This window comes from Hordeum vulgare, chromosome 3H (genome assembly GCF_904849725.1).
Source record: "Hordeum vulgare subsp. vulgare chromosome 3H, MorexV3_pseudomolecules_assembly, whole genome shotgun sequence".
Lineage (NCBI taxonomy): Eukaryota > Viridiplantae > Streptophyta > Magnoliopsida > Poales > Poaceae > Hordeum > Hordeum vulgare.
The window spans coordinates 407,627,285-407,642,761 of record NC_058520.1 but is presented as its reverse complement, the minus strand read 5'-3'; the positions used below and the strand labels follow the sequence as shown (position 1 = coordinate 407,642,761).

At 48.6% G+C, this 15,477-nt stretch overlaps 1 pseudogene; it reads left to right on the top strand.

Moving 5' to 3' along the window:
• The first annotated feature begins 3,648 nt into the window (after positions 1-3,648).
• On the top strand, positions 3,649-5,033 carry LOC123441803 (annotated as a pseudogene).
• Positions 5,034-15,477: the final 10,444 nt, after the last annotated feature.

Here is a 15,477-nt window from a genome sequence, read left to right as displayed (position 1 = left end):
GGTGGAGCGATTCCGCTGGAGGAACTTCCCTCCTCGAGGGGGAAATCGAGGCCATCGTCATCACCAACAACCCTCTCATCTTGGGGAGGCAAATCTTCATCAACATCTTCATGATCACCATCTCCTCTCAAAACCCCAGTTCAGATCTTATACTCAATCTTGTAGTGGAACCTCAAATTAGTACATGGGGTGTGTCTAGTAGTGTTAATTACATGTTGTAGTTGATGCTTTATGGTTTATTTGGTGGAAGATCATATGTTCAGATCCATTATGCTATATAATACCTCTCTGACCATGAACATGTTTATCACTTGTGAGTAGTAACTTTTGTTCTTGAGGCCATGGGAGAAATCATGTTGCTAGCAGTCATGTGAAGTTGATATTCGTTCGATATTTTGATGATATGGATGTTGTGATTCCCTTAGTCGTGTTATGTGAACGCCGACTGCATAACACTTCACCATGTTTTGGGCCTAAGGGAATGCATTGTGGAGTAGTAATTATAGGGTGGGTCGCGAGAGTGTCAGAAACTGAAACCCTAGTCTATGCGCTACTTCGTAAGGGGTTGATTTGGATCTCTATGTTTAATTCTATGGTTAGAATTTATTCTTAATACTTTTCTCGTAGTTGTGGATGCTTGCGGGAGGGTTAATCATAAGTTGGAGGTTTGTTCAAGTAATAAAAACACCCTATACTTGTGGGTCATCAACTCTCGGGGTTGTTATCCTCTCTGGGTTGAAATTTCCATCAACGTGGGCGTACGATAGCACCATATATCAGAACCACGCCAAAAATCTCCGTGTCAACTTTGTGTTTGATCTGCCTATCCCTACCCTCTACTTGCATGTGCATGTCTTTACTTTCTGCTACAATATTCTGTTGGAAATATGCCCTAGAGGTAATGATAAATAGTTAATATTATATTTCCTATTTAAATATAATCGTTTATTATCCATGCTATAATTGTATTCAATGAAAACATAGATACATGTGTGGATACATAGACAAAACAATGTCCCTAGCAAGGCTCTAGTTGGCTAGGCAGTTGATCAATGATAGTCAAGGTTTTCTGATTATGTGCAAGTGTTGTCACTTGATAACTGGATCACATCATTAGGAGAATCATGTGATGGACTAGACCTAAACTATGAACATAGCATATTGATCGTGTCGTTTTATTGCTATTGTTTTCTGCGTGTCAAGTATTTGTTCCTATGACCATGAGATCATATAACTCAATGGCACCGGAGGAATACCTTGTGTTCATCAAACGTCACAACGTAACTGGGTGACTATAAAGGTGTTCTACAGGTATCTCCGAAGGTGTCCGTTGAGTTAGTATGGATCAAGACTGGGATTTGTCACTCCGTGTGACGGAGAGGTATCTCGGGGACCACTCGGTAATACAACATCACACAAAAGTCTTGCAAGCAATGTGACTAAGTATAAGTCACGGGATCTTGTATTACGGAACGAGTAAAGAGACTTGCCGATAACGAGATTGAAATAGGTATGCGGATACCAACGATCAAATCTCGGGCAAGTAACATACGGAAGAACAAAGGGAAAGACATACGGGATTATATGAATCCTTGACACTGAGGTTCAACCGATAAGATCTTCGAAGAATATGGAGGATCCAATATGGGCATCCAGGTCCCGCTATTGGATATTGACAGAGGGTGCCTCGGGGCATGTCTACATAGTTCTCGAACCCGTAGGGTCTGCACACTTAAGGTTCGATGATGTTTTAGTATAGTTGAGTTATATGTGTGGTCACCGAATGTTGTTCGGAGTCCTGGATGAGATCACGGACATCACGAGGGTTTCCGGAATGGTCGGGAAACGAAGATTGATATGTAGTATGACTTCATTTGGTTACCGGACGGCTTTCGGGTATTACCGTGAATGTACTGGGAGTGACGAATGGTCGGGAAACGAAGATTGATATGTAGTGACGAATGGGTTGCAACGCACGGGTCCTTTTGCTAGTATATCCTAAAAAAAGAAAAGAATCGTTCCTGTAAGTTCATCGTTCGGTCGTTGCCCTTTTTCGTGTTCCGTTGTTCGTTAGTCCTTCAACTCTGTCTCCTCACGAAAGATGCAATGGATGCGGCGGTCGGCAGCTGACAGGTGCATCTCGTCGCGCCCTCTTCCCTCTCATGTTCTTCTTTCAGTTTCTTTTCTTTTAATCCTGGTTCCCAAATTCTGGATCGATTGAATAGCTTAATAGGGATTTTTTAGGGCGCTCGAATCATCCCACACACATAGCTAGATTAGATTAGATTATAGAGAGAAGGCTCTATGCTATGACTTAGTAGATTTGTTAATTATATTAGTCGATCATCCGAACTTAATCAAATATCTTAATTAGCGTTGTGGTAATTGCAAAAGCTTATTGTTCCTTTAAGTATCAACAAAGTCATGTCCGGTTCGGGTAGAAAGTATCCATCTGGAACTGATAAAAGAAAAAAGGAAGAAAGAGGTAGATGAGGAGAAAGAGGCATTCAAAGAATCCCTTTACAAATATTGTAGAAGCAACACGAGCAATTCAAGAAATCCACAGTAGTTGACAATAGTTCTTGCGGATGATCAAACTAGTGCCAATCCAAAAGATAATTGTCAGACTCCTAAAGAAGACAATGTTGACATCAACATGGATGATACCAATGTGAGTGATCATGAGCCCATATATAATTCATATGCGGCATAATCTTCTAGTTTTGATGGGGAAACGATAATTAATGTGGATGTTTATGATCCAAGCAATTGGTAGTCTTGATAACAAAGGGAGGGACATATTAGTGAAAAAATGGCCTAAATGGGAAGAAGAAAACACGAAATGTCCATTGAATGAAACATGAAGACATTTTTCGTATAGCCATTACTCAAGAAAAATGAGCAATGGAGAGGAACATGATAGGACATTTTATTTACTATGCTTGTGACTGTGGCATCAGCTTAAAAAGTTTTCTAATGTTGAAATTATTAAAGAACTACCTAAGATCTACAATGTCACAAGAGAGGTTAAATGGGTGGGAAATTTTACGTATTGAGAAAAAAATTGCATGATGAAATTGATATGCTACTAGCATTAGCGATTTGCCATCTTAGAATGTTAGCAGAATTTTTGAAGGTAATATGTAATACATTATGTGATATGCACGTTGATTTTAGATGCACTTAATTGTTTTCTTTGATAAAAGTCTCCCCTAATAATAAACCACGGATCGCTTCTGCCGTACGTCGCTGGCGGTTTTGCAAAAAAGTCCTTATGTTTTCGGCTATTCAACCCGCGGTCCTTACGTGAGTTAAAAAACGTTTCGTTTTTACGTAAACCCCCTCGTCCGTCCGTAGCTACGGGCCTCCCCACCACCAGCACTGGGCTCTCCGCCACCGCCCGCCTCCCGCCTCCCCGCCGTCGCCCCTTGCCGGCGCCCCTCCTGGCCGCCCGCGCCGGGCCAGCCCCTGGCCTATAGCCTCCCCTCGGGAGGCACCGACACCCCCACTCCCACACGATCCTCCCCCACTTCTCTCCCCTCCCCTCCCGATCCCGATCTGGATCGGGGCTAGACCGCCTCCGTCGCCACCCCATCAAGAATCCAACCAAGAAACCCCCCGCCCGGCCCCGGTCGGTGGTCTCCGGCCATGGACACGGACCCGCTGCTCCCCACGACGGCGCCGTAGCCGTTCCACCCGTTGCCGGAGCACGCGCCGGTCTCCAACTTCGACGCCGCGCCGCCCCCCTCCCCGGCCTCCTCCTACAAGGACCGCCTCATCTTCGGGCCCCACCACCCGCCGCCGCCGCCTCCACCCCCTCCCCCTTCCCCGCCGTCGGGGCACCACCACTACCGCCGCCTCTCGGTCGGCCACGCGGACCCGTTCCGCGACTACGACCACCCGTCCTGCGCCTCCTCCCCTCCCTCCGACAAGGAGGCCCCGCCCCAGCCCACCACGCCATCGCTCTGCAATCTCATCAGCGGCCGCACCAACCTCCACCGCTCCCGCACCGCGCCCGCCATGGCGCCGCTCAGCGCCGCCGTCCTCGTTGCCTCCGCCGAGGCCGACCACCACAACCCGCCACCGTCGCCGCGGAGGCCGGTCATCGTGCTGCATGCCTTCCTCTTCTTGCTCGCCTACCTCGCCCTCGGCGTCACCTTCTACGCCGCCTTCCCGGCCAACTTCACCTCCTCCGCCGGGCCCACCCACCCCATCGTCGACGCCCTCTACTTCTGCATCGTGACGCTCTGCACAATCGGCTACGGGGACATCACCCCGGCCAGCCCTGCCGTCAAGCTCTTCGCCATATCCTTCGTCCTCATCGGCTTCGGCTTCGTCAACATCCTGCTCTCCGGCATGGTGTCCTATGTGCTCGACCTCCAGGAGCACCTCCTCATCACCGCAATCAAGAACCCCCGCTCTGCACGCAAGCACAGGCACAACTACATCTTTGACATCAAGAAGGGCCAAATGCGCGTCCGCATGAAGGTCGCCCTCGCCCTTGGTGTGGTGGCCATCTGCGTCGGCGTTGGGGTCACCGTGCTCAGGAAGGTGGAGAGCATGGGCTGGCTTGATGTCGTTTACCTTGCAGTGATGTTGGTGACCACGGTCGGGTATGGCGATCACGTGTTCAGGACACTGCATGGACGCCTTTTTGCCTCTCCATGGATTCTTGTGTCCACGCTAGCCGTGGCACGGGCATTCCTCTACTTGGCGGAGATGAGGATCGACAAGAGGCACCGTGCAATGGCCAACTGGGTGCTGTCTAGAGACATGACCGTGTCAGAGTTTCTCGCTGCACATATCGACAACAATGGCTATGTCACGTAAGTTATCGCAACACTAAACCTTATTTTCATGCCTGCATTGACCAATTCGTGTATCGAACTTTGTGTTGAATACCATTCACCAATTTGGCATGTACAACGATTTTGAAAGTACTATGTCCCTGCAGACTTAATTTGCACTCAAGCTATGATTATGTTATGTATCGATTAATAGTGCTAGCCACTATTTGTTCAAGCATTGAATAGCTAAAACTAACTCAAGTGTATATGCTCTTCCAAAGGAACTAATGTGACTAAAGAATTTGATTGATGGCAAGGCATGCATTTCTTATGCACATTGGAATCAGATTCAGAATGTATGATGAATGGTTTCTTTTGTGCCCATGTTTAAAATATAGGAAGCAACTTCTCATTAGCCAATTTCTTTTGGGTGTGTTGTACCCAGGAAATCTTATGGTTCCATGTGTACTATTTGATTGTGTATATCCAAAGTTTTTTTTGGTGCTTACTCCAAAAATGCTTTATTTACTTCCATTAATCCGTTGGTAGCCAAAAAAACTGTTTCTTCGTGCATAAATGTATACTGTTCATTATTCGGACGAGATGAGTGAAACTGTCGTTTTGTATCGGTTTCCAGGGAGGATCATTTCTCTGTGCATGATCCATGACCTGGTAACCAATGTTTATAAATAGTTTTTATAAAATCCATGACCTAGCATTGCTTAAAGTTGGAAGTGAGGTGCTGATGGTTACTAAGTATTATGTTATTATTTAACTATGATGCTCTGTTTCTTTTTTCAAGTAGGAAGTGATGAATCGAACAGGGAGAAAGGACACTTTATCTTCGACCATTCTTGACTCTGACCCATCCACGACCAGCGCCGTCACCGTCCTCGCCTCCGGACATAGATTGGTATGCCCATTGTGATATGTGCAAAGAGATGTGATCAAGTGTACTTCTATTGTGTTTTGTTATAACTATTAAACACGCACGGTATGCCATAGATTGGTATGACCATTGTGATATGTGCAAAGAGATGTGATGTATCTTGATGTTTTTACTGAACCATTATTATTTTGGGGGCACATAACGACTATATGTTACTATCATTTCTTTTATATTACTGTTTGCATCACCAGGTGTTTACGCTAAGACAAGTGGGTTGCTGCAAGCAATTTGGAAGACAAGGCCTCTGGACGGAGCTATCTATCCATGTATCTATATATAATATAGTTTACTACTATACCGTATAAAATCAGTGTAAATAAGTTAATTCACTACCACTATATCTTGGTGTGGTCATGCTATGATGTTAGCGGACATGACTGTTCAGTGATATGTTGATTCAGGAAATTGGCATTTGGTTGGGCATGTAGTCACGGTCTATGCTCTTAGGAGATAAATGTTCTGTGATTTTTTTCCAACTATTATTGTATTGGCATTATGAAGATTACCTTCAATGTGAAAAGTACTGAGCATGGAGCTATGTTCTTATTTATAGCTCTAACTACATGTACCATATGGATAAAAAATAGCTATCATTTCTAATGAAACGATAAGATTTCTTGATCTTCAATAATGATGTGTACATAAATAGCATTGAACCTGATGTTGCCTTATGATAATATTATGGTGATGTTGAACTCCATAATGTCTTGCTTCTGCCACACGGGAATATTTCTCCTTCCTTTTATTTTGTTATATCTTGCTTGAGTAAGCAAGTTAAACCTGGATTTCTACTAACTTATCATTATCTACTTGACAAAATGTTGTGACCGGCATATAGCACAAAAAATAAAATAGTATGACATCTTTCTGTATATTTAATCAGATCGGTTTAAATATATCCGCGAGTAATCAAGGTAACAAACTGGCTAGAAGGTGCATGATGTTGCATACGTCTCGCGTGAAAGAAAATTGCAGGCTATAAAATGAATTGCCCCCTATTAGAGGGAGGATTGATACGAGAAATTATTACGGAATGTAAGGATGGAAGGAATTGTTAGTCAGAGAAAAAATATAGGCATTGCACAATTCATTATATTTATGAGCAACTCTTTTGATCATTTCATTTTCATATGTCCGTGTGTCTGTTTTTATATACGAATACAGTCATGTTTTCTGAAAAAATTAATAAAACCGCAACTGCTCGTTGACCATGCACGGAGAAGGGATGAGCTGCCCGTCGACGTCCATCCCGCAGACCCGCCGACGACGGTGTCCAGCCTCCTCGATAGCGAGCGCCTCCTACTTGTCGCAAGGTATCTCCCCTGTTCGTCGCTCTCCTGGATCCCACTCCCCCTACCATAATATTGCTACTATAAGATATTATAGGTATTAGTTGCTATAATAGATTGTTGTATGTTTACATATCTACTAGCACTTCAATGACGGTGCGGAGTTTAAGTAGATTTTGACGGAGGGCGTGAGAGGAGGGGAAGGGAGGCACGAGCTTTTCAAATACAAAAATCATGATCCAAAAATTGACTATCTAACCCGATGCAATGCACGGGCACTTTTACTAGTATATATATATATATATATATATGATTACTTGTTTGACATTTACATACTAAGAGCCACTAAGGGTCTAAATTGTAGTTTCGCCCCGGGCCCCTGAAATCACAGGACCGGCCCCGGTCCTTGATCCGTTGTCATAGCTTCCGTCCTCGAGCTGGTCCGAGCGTACGCGTACACGTACATACATGCATGTGTGCGTGCTCGCCCGTGCCTACGTCCACCTGCACTCGCCTGCACCCACAACCGAACTGTGCAGATGTTGTGTTGCTGTCGCTGCCACTAGTGCTGCTGCTCTTGAGCCGCTGCTGCTTGTTGCTCTGCTACCGTTGCTGTTGTGCTTTGCTGCTGCTCCTACGCTACTATTGAACATATAATTCCCCTGCCCGGTTTCAATAGCTAGGATAGTTTTCCTTTCAGTCAGCAGAATAAACGGCCATGTGGCCTGGTAGTTTCAGCTTCAGTTAGAATAGCTCAAATTCAGTTAGAGGTAGCTAGTTTCGCACGACCGTTAGTGAGCATGGGATGGCATGCTAGCGCAGCCTGCGGCACGCGCGAGTCACCCGCATCACGAGCGTCGTGGGATGGCACGACCGGTAAGCTCACGGGCATGGTTGATTCTTTCCTGTATTTCTTTACAAATAGGAGAAATAGACCAGAGAAAACGCTGCAGTTAGTGCGCAGCACAAAACCCTCCTATGTTCGTCTACCTCTCTCTCGAGCGATCCTGTGAGCTACTCCACCCCGACATCTTCGGTTCCAACAAGTGGTATCAGAGCCGCGTCGTTCCTTGGTGACCATGGCCGGTTCGACCTCTCCGGGAGCAGCTGGGAGGAGCGACAACGATGGGGTACGCTCGGTGACTCCTGACCGCGGTCGTAACCGCGGTCGCAGTCGCAACCGCCGGCATGGAAAGGAGATTATCGTGCACGAGCGCACGATCCAGGAGCGCCTAATCCCGGGCGATACCACGGTGTGGAGAATTCTCATGCCGACGAACTAGTTCGAGTGGTCCATGCTGAGGCAAATCAACATGGAGGCAAACTTGATGTGGAACACGGTTGACGGAAATCCGTCAAGCGTCCCCATCGACAAGGCGGCGCTGGCGGCGATCCTACGATCCGTACTACCGGAGATGGTGGGTGCGATCGTGGTGAAGAAGATGACAAAGGAGGCATGGGATACGATCAAAACCATGCGCATGGGCGTTGCACGCATCTGCGAGGCCACGGGGCAACGGCTTCGCTCCGAGTTTGAGCCCATCGCGTTTCGTGATGGAGAGATGCTCGACGCATTCAACATGAGGATCACCTCGCTCCTCAACAATCTGCGTTCACTTGGCGACACCATGGATGAGGTGAGGGTGGTTCATAAATTCCTTCGCGTCGTCCCGTCTTGCTACATGCAGATTGCTCTCACCATCGAGACGATGCTTGACCTCAACACGCTCTATGTTGAGGAACTCGCCGGTCGCCTGTGCTCCGCGGAGGAGCGCTACCTCACCAACGATCAAGGTGGAGGCGGCAGGGCACATCTGTTATTGACGGAGGCACAGTGGCTTTCATGCAAGAACCAACGCGTCCAATGCCAGAACACCAGCCAGGGCGGCGGTCAAGGTGGGTCTGGCAGACCAGGCGGGTCCGGCGGACAGGGCGGTGGCTCGAATCGATGCCGCAACAAGCAACAAAACCATCGGGGCGGAGGCCATGGCGGTAGTGGAAACGGCGGGCACGACGGCACGGCGAACGGAGAACGCGATATGTCCGAGGTCAAATGTTACAACTGTAACAAACTTGGGCATTTCTCAAAGCAGTGCACTGAGCCACGCCGTGAACGCAAGGATCAGGCAAACCTTGTGGTGGCTCGCGATCAGGATGATGAGGCAGCTCACCTCCTCGCCACAGTCACCGCCCTCACTCTCACCACCGAGCGTCCGGTCGAGCGTGTTCTCCTGAACGAGGAACGCTCCCAGGCGCGCGCTTCACAGTAGGACGACAACTGTGACACCGCCTGGTATCTAGACACTAGGCAAGCAACCATATGACCGGCCGCCACGAGATCTTCTCCGAGCTCGACTTGGGAGCACGGGGAACTATGAAGCTCGGCGACGGGTCCAGTGTGCAGATCGAGGGAAGAGGGACGATATTGTTCGAGTGCCGCAGTGGTGAACACCTGACGCTCTCAGAGGTATACTACATACCACGACTATGCAGCAACATCTTGAGCATTAGTTAGATGGATGAGCTTGGGTGCGAGACGACGATCCACGCGGGGGTCTTTCGTCTCCGCAACCCCGACGGGCGGCTGCTCGCCTGCGTGGAGCGCAACGCTGGGCGCCTCTACGTCCTCCGCTTGTCTCTGACCTAGCCGGTGTGCCTGCTGACGAGTGGCGACGATAAGGCATGGCTGTGGCACTCTCGCTACGGCCACCTGAACTTCAGGGCGCTGCGCGACCTTGCACGCCTGGAGATGGCGGATGGCGTACCCCACGTCGATCGTGTGGATCAGTACTGTGACGGGTGTGCTCTAGGGAAGCAGCAGAGGTTCCCGTTTCCGCAGGCCTCAGCATACCGCGCAGAGCGTGCGCTCGAGCTCGTCCATACGGACCTCTGCGGGCCGATCAAACCAGCAACAACCAGAGGTAATCGATATTTTCTGCTAGTCGTTGATGATCACTCACGATACATGTGGTTGGAGGTGATCACATCCAAGGACGAAGCGTTCCAGCGGTTTAAGAAGATCAAGGCTCTTGCCGAAGCAGAGTCTGGATGCCGGCTCATGGTGTTTTGCTCCGATCGGGGCGGCGAATTCAACACCACCGAATTCCGCCTGTACTGCGAAGATGGAGGAATCAAGCACTGCACCACTATGCCATACACGCCTCAGCAAAACGGCGTGGTCAAGCGGCAAAACCAAACTGTGGTAGAGATGACACGGTGCTTGCTTAAGATCATGGCCGTGCCCGCCACATTCTGGGGCGACGTGGTCAAGACCGCGGTGTATCTGCTCAATCGATCCCCCATGCATAGCGTCGACGGACGGACGTCGTACGAAGCGTGGCACAAGAACAAGCCGATAGTCCACCATCTCCACACCTTCGGGTGCGTTGCTCATGTCAAGCGCATCGGCCCCGACATCGACAAACTGGCCGACCGCTCGACGCCAATGATCTTCCTTGGGTACGCGGAGGGAGCCAAGGCGTACGGAGTATTCAATCCAGCTACGAACAAGATGCACGTCACACGCGACGTTGTATTTGAAGAAAGGAGGAAGTGGGACTGGACGCCGGTCCAAGGAGCTGCGGCGCGCCCAATGGACGAACACTTCATGGTCGTCTATGGTGACGAAGAGATCGTCGACGTGCAGACTCCCCCATCGACCGCAGACGGAACGCCGTCCCCACCGTCCATGCTCGCGGGCTCCCCCATCGCATCGACGTCGTCACCACGCACCCCAGTCTCCGAAGAGGATGGATGGGCGATGCCGCCTAGTGACGACTGGGAGCCGCACGACCTCGACCACACGCCGCCCCACTACTGCAAGATGAAGCACGTCCTCGCAGAAGTGGATGTAGTGGCAAAAGAAGAGCACGTCGGTCTCTACCTTGTTGCTGCGGATGATCCTGAGAGTGTCAACGAGGCTCTTGATGAAGCATGTTGGAGGAGTGCCATGGACGCCGAGCTGGCGGCAATCCGCGGCAACAAAACATGGGAGCTCACCACGCTCTCGGCGGGTCACCGCGCCATAGGACAGAAATGGGTCTTCAAGGTTAAAAGAGACCCCTCCGGCAAGATTATGAAGCACAAGGCGCGCTTGGTGGCGAAAGGCTATGTACAGCGCCAGCGCGTGGACTATGACGAGGTGTTCGTGCTGGTGGCTCGCATGGAAACAGTACGACTGATGCTGGCACTAGCAGCGCACAAAGGTTGGCAAGTCCATCACATGGACGTCAAACCGGCGTTCTTGAATGTCGATCTGATTGAGGAGGTTTACGTTCACCAGCCACCTAGTTTAGTCATTGCCGGCTAGGAAGGGAAAGTGCTTCGACTCCATAAGGCCCTATACGGTTTGAGACAGGCTCCACGGGTATGGTATGCAAATCTCGACGCCTCCCTCTCGTCGCTTGGATTCGAGCGTAGCCCCCTCGAGCATGCGGTGTATAGGAGGAGCACCGCTGCGGGGACACTGCTCATCGGCGTATACATGGATGATTTGATCATCACCGGCACCAACATCGACGAGATCACTGCATTCAAGGAGCAGATGCAGAGGTTGTTCGACATGAGCGACCTTGGTCTCCTAAGTTACTATCTTGGGATCGAGGTGCGTCAGAAGGATGGAGAGATCACGCTCTGTCAGAACACCTACGCCAAGAAGATCATCGATGCAGCTGGGATGAGGGGGTGCAATCCCACAGACACACCTATGCAGAGCAGGCTCAAACTAGGCAAGACTGGCGCCGACGAGCTCGTGGACGCCACACGATACAGAAGCATCGTTGGGAGCCTTCGGTACCTCTGCAACACAAGGCCAGACATCTCCTTCTTGGTAGGGATGGTGAGCAGATACCTGGAGGCTCCGACGGCTGCTCACTGGGCTGCCGTCAAGCAGATTCTGCGTTACGTCAGTAGCACTCTGAACCATGGCTGCTGTTACAAGCATGGAGGCGCAGCAGCACCGACAGTGATCGGTTACAGTGACAACGATCACGTCGAGGACGTTGATGATCGGCGAAGCACAACTGGAGTTGTTTTCTTCCTTAATTCTAGCCTGATCACATGGACTTCACACAAACAGAAGGTCGTGGCTATCTCGTCTTGCAAAGCCGAGTATATGGCGGCAGCAACCGCAGCCTGTCAAGGTGTGTGGCTGTGCAGGCTCCTCGACGAGCTCACTGGCGACACTCCAACGAAGGTGAAGCTGCGCGTCAACAACAAGTCGGCGATTGCTTTGAGCAAGAACCCGGTGCACCACGATAGAAGTAAGCATATCGACATCCGCTATCATTTTATTCGTGAGGGCACCGAAGATGGCAAGGTGGAAGTCGACCACATCGGCACTGATGGACAACTTGCTGATTTCCTCACCAAGGCGCTAGGACGGATCAAGTTCATCGAAATGCGACAGAAGTTCGGCATCGCCATGGTGAGCACCGGGCGTCGGAATTAGGGGGTGAATTATTGAACATATAATTCCCCTACTCGGTTTCAGTAGGTAGGGTAGTTTTTCTTTCAGTCAGCAGAATAAACGACCATGTGGCCTGGTAGTTTCAGCTTCAGTTAGAATAGCTCAAATTCAGTTAGAGGTAGCTAGTTTCACACAACCGTTACTGTGCATGGGATGGCATGCTTGCGCAGCCTGCGGCACGCGCGAGTCACCCGCATCGCGAGCGTCATGGGATGGCACGACTGGCAAGCTCGCGGGCGTGGTTGATTCTTTCCTGTATTTCATTCACAAATAAGAGAAATAGACCAGAGAAAACACCGCATTTAGTGCGCAGCACAATACCCTCCTGTGTTCGTCTACCTCTCTCTCGAGCGATCCTGTGAGCTACTCCACCCCGGCATCTTCGGTTCCAACAACTACTGCTATTGCTGCTTGTTGTTGCTTGTTGTTGCCATCGGCTACTACCGCCGATGCTTGTTGCTCGCTGCTGCTTACCCTTGTTGCTGGCGTTAGCTACTAGTGTTGCTGCCTGCCGCTACCCGTGCTGTTGCTGCTAGCCACGACCATGGCTATGGTGAGTGTGTGTGTTGTGTGTGTGGGTGAGAGAGTGTGTGTGTAGCTGGCACTATTAGATATGACTAATTTCGAATTAGTTTGTACTAATTTACTATTGGTTAGGAGTTAACTAGTGCTAGTTTAGTTAGTGTGTCAATGACATGTGGACCCGAGTGCCTTAAATAACCTTTCACTTAAAATATGTCACTAACATTCAGGTCCTAGAGGCACTATTCCCCTTTTGACGAGTCAAATTGACTTGGTCAATTCGGATCAAATAAATGCCGAAAATTCAGAAAATCATTGAAAGTTTGAAAAATCATATAAAATAATTCATAACTCGGATGAAAATAATCATATATGGAAGTTGATCCGAAAAATATAACGGATCCGAATATGCTATTCATTCATTTGTCACTTGCTTCTTACATGATGAATATGGATTCTTCCCCTCCGATTCATTTGTACGAAAAGTGCCAAACGCCGGGAGAATATTCCCAGATGTTTTCCCGCTTCGTTTGTATCATGTAGTACTGCGTTAGGTCATCCTAGCTTAGCCTATTGTCATGCTTTCTGTTGCATTTGTATGCCTGTTATTTATTGTTTCTTCCTCCTCCTTCTTCTTTGGTAGACCCCGAGATCGTTCTTGATATGGTGATCGACTACTTCACCGTCGAGGGTCCGAGTCTATCTGCAGAGCTTCCACGCAAGCAAAGCCCCCTTGATCATTCCTATATCGCTCATTCCATCTCTCTCATGCTTGCATTAGATTTTACTATTGTTGTCGATAGCTCTTATTCTGATGCATAGCCTACTTTTGTAACCTGATGTTGTACTTTACCTGTTGTCCTATATGCTTAGTATAGGTTGGTTAGTGACCCATCAGTGACCCTCCGTCTTGTCCTTGTTGCCTCACTACTTTACCAGAAGATTCGATCGAGGTGATCGACGAGCCAAGACCGACACATCATCACACACCCGCTTAGTTGTACGACTCTATAGAGCTACTATCGAGTGATACCTCATAAATCATTACTAATGATAACTCTGTATTTAGCTAGTCGTTCATGGATTACGGAGGGTAATTCCTCCTTCACCACTCCTCATAACGACTTTGTCGTGCAATCCCTCAAGCGTGAACCCTGGAGGGTGATTCCTCCCCGGTCACCTTGATGGTTACATCGAGTGGGAATACATTGAAGGTTATTCCTTGGATTCCCCTTGATGATAAGGACAAATTTTCACATTTACCTATTGCCCCCATTACTGGTATTGTGGGACTGAAGGGACTGGCACTACCAGCCCGGTTGTGGTGAACATGAGTTTTCGACAGTCTCTTCTGAGTCGGGTTAACCTGGAGGGTACCCGCGAGATAATTACGCGACACAGGCGGACATTCTTTGCCCTTGCCTTCAGTCCGTGAGATGGGGCAACAGGATCGAGAGGATCACTGATCGTTTCGGCGAGTTCCCAAGACACTAACGGGTTTGGATATGTGATGTGAGTAGGACTCTAGCATTTTTCGCACTATCCACCACGCAGGAATAAGTATCGACACTATTCAACGTACATTATTTTGAAAGTTCTTCAGATGCCAAAGTGGGCGGCACACACACGGGTGGTCCATGTAAGCACCTGCTTTGGATTAAGAGGTATCTAGGAATGATAATGAACATCCTCGTAACGCGTAGGAGTTCAATGGAATATGAGACCAACACCCCTAAGCACTTAGGAGTAGACCGACGTGTTGGCCTCTATTGAGCTTAGGTAGGACTACGACATGTCGATCAGGCGAGGCTAGATGGGACCCACGAAAGTGTGTCCGGCGGGAGTTAATCGAGTGTGTTAGCTAAGTTGGTGCACCCCTGCAGGGAAGTATATCTATTTGAATAATGGATTTTTTATTCCCATGCCCCTGGTTCCTTAGTCATACTCAGTTTTCCCCACACGTTCATTTTGGGTAAGTTTTGAGCTATTTTTCGGGGGCAAAAGTGAGGAAAATTTGAAAGCAGAATTTCATCACATGGGGAAAAGTGTGCAAAAACTAAGGAAATGGGGAAAACTGAGTACGACTAAGGAACCAAGGCCTTGGGAATTTCCTGAATAATCGTGTCAAGGATAACGGGCGCTCAGAGAGTATCCCGATCTACTACAACTAGAACTGGATACTTGTGACACTTAAAACGAAATGGTGGCTCTGGGACAACTTCCTCATAGGGAGTCGAGGAAGGATATCTGGGCCCTGATACTACATGCTTGTATATGTTTTACCAATCTAAACTCTTCTAATGCTGCAAGACACTGAAGATGCTAGTCTTCGGTAGGACTAGGTCCTTCCCCTCTCTTCTGGAATTTCTGTAGTTCAGTCCAAAGTTATAGCCCCATTCCTTTGATACTGATCCATACTTAGTATAGTTCTGATGTAAGTCTTGCGAGTACTTTGGATGATTA